The sequence below is a fragment of the Haplochromis burtoni genome, unplaced genomic scaffold (genome assembly GCF_018398535.1).
Source record: "Haplochromis burtoni strain Fernald_Lab_line unplaced genomic scaffold, NCSU_Asbu1 Contig_1790, whole genome shotgun sequence".
NCBI classification, from domain to species: Eukaryota; Metazoa; Chordata; class Actinopteri; order Cichliformes; family Cichlidae; genus Haplochromis; species Haplochromis burtoni.
This window is the reverse complement of record NW_024584151.1, coordinates 16,620-22,631: the sequence shown is the minus strand read 5'-3', so window position 1 is coordinate 22,631 and position 6,012 is coordinate 16,620. Positions and strand designations below refer to the sequence as shown.

General features: G+C 35.9%; 1 long non-coding RNA gene across 1 annotated transcript in view; it reads left to right on the top strand.

The window, feature by feature from the left end:
* Positions 1–4,769: 4,769 nt before the first annotated feature.
* LOC121813496 overlaps positions 4,770–6,012 on the top strand; it is an 11,125-nt gene continuing 9,882 nt past the window's right edge. The window contains exon 1 of the long non-coding RNA XR_006053733.1: positions 4,770–5,576. This is a non-coding gene — a long non-coding RNA (uncharacterized LOC121813496). The remainder of the gene's footprint in view (positions 5,577–6,012) is intronic.

Here is a 6,012-nt window from a genome sequence, read left to right as displayed (position 1 = left end):
TATGTGTGTGTATATATGTGTGTGTGTGTGTGTATATATATGTATGTGTGTGTATATATGTATATATATGTATGTGTGTGTATATATGTATATATATGTGTATGTGTGTGTGTATATATGTATATATATATGTATATATGTATATGTATATACATATATATATGTATATGTGTATATATGTATATGTATATATATGTGTATATGTGTATATATGTATATGTATATATATGTGTATATGTATATATATGTATATGTGTATATATGTATATGTGTATATATGTATATGTGTATATATGTATATATGTATATATATGTATATATGTATATATATATGTATATATGTATATATATATGTATATATATATTTCACTGCAGGATGTAACAAAAACATATTGCCATAGCTGTAATGTTATAATACAGTATTACATACTCATCAGACCAAAGACTCCCAGAGGTACATCTGCTATATCTTTAACTTTGAACAAAGCCAAGCTAGCTGTACTTCTAAGCTAAGCTAACCACATCCTGTCTCAAGGTCAGGATGCCAAATTTGTCAGTTCTTTCAGACAGCAGGCTGAATTTCCTGGAACACAGGAGAAAAACTGTGCCTGTATGAGTCTGTTGGCTCAGATCTTTAATGAGGGCCTTCTGTCTGCTCCAAAATCAAGACTTAAATCTAGAAGCATTAAGGCTTTGGAATGACACCTGAGAGTGTTTCTGCATAAATGATTGTTACCAGACAGACATACCAAGCCAACAATACTATCCAATACTACCCAGTAAAATACCTTTTATTACATTTTATTACATTTTATTCGTTGTCAACAATAAAATGTAAAAATCAATTCTGAAGAAAACAGGGAGCCAGTGAAGAGAGGCAAGTACTGGGGAAATATGTTCACGTTTTTTTTTAGTTCTGATGTCCTGATACCTGTACAGACTGTCTCTCATCATAAGAAAAGACACCTGCAGCCTATCTTTTTTCCACTTATGTTATGGGTCCCAAGGTGACAAATATGTTACCTGTAAAAGCAGGTGTAGAGTAGGGTAATAAGAACACGATGCATCTCTGTTTTCCTCCAGAACGTGTCTGAGTCTGATTTATTTCACATTAAATAAATGCTATGTAAACACCAAACATGAGCTTTCACTATTACAATTCAGCTGGTTTTGTCAACATCACCTACATTCAACCATCTCACAACTCCAGTGAAACATGTTCTCTTTAAACTGCTTCAGTTTCTCCAATGATCACCTTTTCTTTCCATAACAGTTATATTCAATAAAGAATATCACTAAATATATCACCTTTGTTCAATTCAGTAATTTCATGGTCAAAATCACTATTCACAGTGTAACATGAAAATCCAGGATGTTAGATCTTTAATGCATCTGTCGATTACACAGAATTGCTCAGAGTACTTGTGTTACACTAGCTAATCAACTCAGTCACTTTTATACATAATTGTAAATATTCACTCACTCACTCACTTCTGAACAGAAATACATTTTTATTGGAGCAACATAAACATAACCTGCGGGTTCCCAAGGATATAGAAGTGCATCGACTCTCCTTCACAAAGGCTTAACCCAGAGAGCTTTGCCCATAATATGGCCGCACGGGATTGTTAGGTCTATTGTGTCTTATTAATAGTAATAGTTTCTTAGAAATAATGTTTTTTGAGCTTTAAAGTTACATTCAAATTTCAAAAATCAAAATAAATTATGTCATCTGTTAGATATACTTGCTGATAAGAAAGATCAAATATTGTAATGATAACACAAAAGACAACAGTTATAGTCACAACAAAATGAATGGCCATCATCGTTAAGAATAATAAATAGTTTGCACACCGCAACAATCATCCACCACGGGGTTCCTACAGCCTTTACTTCAAGTATGTTAAAATCTAACACTGTTTTATTACCACAAACAGTTTCCGTTCTTTATTCACCATTAATATAGGCAGAACTTTGTGCCATCAGAAACTACATTGAAATACATTACATTTGATTCTGATTTGCTCAACTTGAATAAAAGCTTCTGAAACTGAATTTCAATTATCATAATTTGAAATGCAATGTATTGGTTTGAAAATGATCATCACTAAAATAAAACTGCATTTTATATTTTGAAAACGACTTGATTGCTTTTAAATTGTATTTCATCTTTTTTTTTAAATAGCTCTTGAATACTTTCAGTTTCACTTCTCACTTTTCAGTTCAGTTCTGAAAGCCCTGTATGCTTGCAGAAACCCCTACAATAGAGAAACATGCAAATGAATGTCCAAACCTTTGTATTTATATATATAGATTATAGATTATAGATATATATATAGATTCATTTATGTCTTACACAGCATCCCAAGTCCTTAGCTAACTCAATAACTTTAGCTAAAGTGAATTGTTAGTCTAATTCATTAGTGCAGCATCACTGGATCACCTCTGTCTGACATGATATGATCAATGACTTTCTGTTTAACTACAATAATTATTATTAATAATTCTTGGGTACCTGAGTGTATGATTAATTTTTTTTTTTTAAACATACATACATTGTTATGTTTGACAGGCAGAAGTTGTCAGGTGACCAAACACCTGCTAAATCTACTTTTACAGGTATATTTGTGCCAGAATATCCACTGAAGACTGAAGATATTGAATCTGAATGCCTTGCCATTAATCTCTCTTGTGCCTTCATCTAGTTTTGGAAGAGACATTTACTTGACCACTCTCACGTGCTCTGACATCACTGACACACACAGACACATTCCCTGACAGGTGCAGCTTGGCCCATCAGAGTATGAAAGTATAAAAATGTGTTATTTTGCAAAGTGCTGTCTAGGGTTCCTAAATCACGTATGGCATTGAGGTCATTTCTTTTGAATTCTTTTTAATAATCCTTTCTTCTGAAATATATGAACCTCTCCTGGTTTTAATGGCTCTTTGGATTTACTTACTTTCTGTTCCACTCTCAACCCCAAATATAGGGAGTGCAGAATTATTAGGCAAGTTGTATTTTTGAGGAATAATTTTATTATTGAACAACAACCATGTTCTCAATGAACCCAAAAAACTCATTAATATCAAAGCTGAATGTTTTTGGAAGTAGTTTTTAGTTTGTTTTTAGTTTTAGCTATTTTAGGGGATATCTGTGTGTGCAGGTGACTATTACTGTGCATAATTATTAGGCAACTTAACAAAAAACAAATATATACCCATTTCAATTATTTATTTTTACCAGTGAAACCAATATAACATCTCCACATTCACAAATATACATTTCTGACATTCAAAAACAAAACAAAAACAAATCAGCGACCAATATAGCCACCTTTCTTTGCAAGGACACTCAAAAGCCTGCCATCCATGGATTCTGTCAGTGTTTTGATCTGTTCACCATCAACATTGCGTGCAGCAGCAACCACAGCCTCCCAGACACTGTTCAGAGAGGTGTACTGTTTTCCCTCCTTGTAAATCTCACATTTGATGATGGACCACAGGTTCTCAATGGGGTTCAGATCAGGTGAACAAGGAGGCCATGTCATTAGTTTTTCTTCTTTTATACCCTTTCTTGCCAGCCACGCTGTGGAGTACTTGGACGCGTGTGATGGAGCATTGTCCTGCATGAAAATCATGTTTTTCTTGAAGGATGCAGACTTCTTCCTGTACCACTGCTTGAAGAAGGTGTCTTCCAGAAACTGGCAGTAGGACTGGGAGTTGAGCTTGACTCCATCCTCAACCCGAAAAGGCCCCACAAGCTCATCTTTGATGATACCAGCCCAAACCAGTACTCCACCTCCACCTTGCTGGCGTCTGAGTCGGACTGGAGCTCTCTGCCCTTTACCAATCCAGCCACGGGCCCATCCATCTGGCCCATCAAGACTCACTCTCATTTCATCAGTCCATAAAACCTTAGAAAAACCAGTCTTGAGATATTTCTTGGCCCAGTCTTGACGTTTCAGCTTGTGTGTCTTGTTCAGTGGTGGTCGTCTTTCAGCCTTTCTTACCTTGGCCATGTCTCTGAGTATTGCACACCTTGTGCTTTTGGGCACTCCAGTGATGTTGCAGCTCTGAAATATGGCCAAACTGGTGGCAAGTGGCATCTTGGCAGCTGCACGCTTGACTTTTCTCAGTTCATGGGCAGTTATTTTGCGCCTTGGTTTTTCCACACGCTTCTTGCGACCCTGTTGACTATTTTGAATGAAACGCTTGATTGTTCGATGATCACGCTTCAGAAGCTTTGCAATTTTGAGACTGCTGCATCCCTCTGCAAGATATCTCACTATTTTTGACTTTTCTGAGCCTGTCAAGTCCTTCTTTTGACCCATTTTGCCAAAGGAAAGGACGTTGCCTAATAATTATGCACACCTGATATAGGGTGTTGATGTCATTAGACCACACCCCTTCTCATTACAGAGATGCACATCACCTAATATGCTTAATTGGTAGTAGGCTTTCGAGCCTATACAGCTTGGAGTAAGACAACATGCATGAAGAGGATGATGTGGACAAAATACTCATTTGCCTAATAATTCTGCACTCCCTGTAGATGCTGCCAAACAGACACAGTAACATGGAGGAGGGAGAGAAGTTGGCAAGGACTACTAAAAATAAACCTAATGGCTAACAATGAAAAATGTAAAAAAATAAATTAATAATATTAATAATAATAAAGATAAAAGATGAAGTAACACGTCTTCTTTAGTTTTTTTGTTTAATTCATATAATCATCCAGATGTCTGGCCTTTGTCATCACATGCTTGAACTCATATGTTATTTACATACAGTATGCTGATCAGGCAGTCCGACATGCTGTAACTGTTGGGTAGAAAACTGCATGAACACCACATGGAATATGACCTCAGGTGTGGCTGAGCTGCACGACGACTCTGAGAGGGTACAAGATGACAACTTTGGAATTCTATTGGAAATAGTCGCTCATATTTGTCAAAGCTGAACCCAGGGCAAACTAGGCTAAATTAGCATTTTTAGCTAACAGCTACAAGTTACTATCATTTGTTCACATGATGCTTTTTCTTATAAATGTAATACATTTATTACCAACCTGAGATTTTATCCGCCGGTCATTTTACATGATGAATGACTTCTGAATACTTAATCTGAGGCCCACTCCAGCTGAAGATGCTGTAGGTCCACTCAGTAACACTGGGCCCACAGGTACAACGTAGCTCTATTAATCAGCACTCATTACTGTGCGGCTTTCTCGAAGTACCCCAGTGTATGACCCCAAAACTGGATTTAAGAACTGAAATTGAATTGTAGAACTGAAACTGAATGGTGAGAAGTGAAACTGAAAGTATTCAAGAGCTAAATTTAAAAAGAAATAAATAAAAAAAGATGATATTCTTTTTAATACAATTTCAAAGCCCCAGACAAAGGAAGTGAATATAGTGTATAGTGAATTGTTCCTCTCAGTCAAGCCTTGTTCCTCCTCTCTTCTCTTCTGATGGTCCGTGTGTCCTGTTGTCTTTAAAGTCACATTGATGCCTCTGTAATCGACTTAGTGGAATAAACAAGGAAAGAAGCAACCGCTAAACTCAAAGAAGTTGGAGGTATGAAATCTCTTTGTTTTGGTTTTGTCTATAAAAATCTGACATAAAGAACATGGTAGTTGCTGGCGTATTTTAGGCAGTGTTGGGTAAGTTACTTTAAAATAGTAACTTAGGTACATTACTAGTTACTTCTCTCAAAAGTAACTCAGTTACTTCAAGTTACTCGTTACTTTCAAAGTAACTAGTTACTAGGGAAAGTAACTTTGGTTTTACTCAGAATTCTCTTGTTAATGTGTTTCTTCCATAATTTTGCCAGTCTTCTACACAGCAAATCCAGCATGTCCAAATTAACACTGTCGGATTTGATTTCAACACTATTAAAGTGTCTATATGGGTCCACACCAGAGAGTGTTAATTTAACTCTTTTTGGAGAGTTGGTACGTTAACTCTGATTTAGTGTTAAACACCAAATCTATCTGGAGTTGATAATTTAACA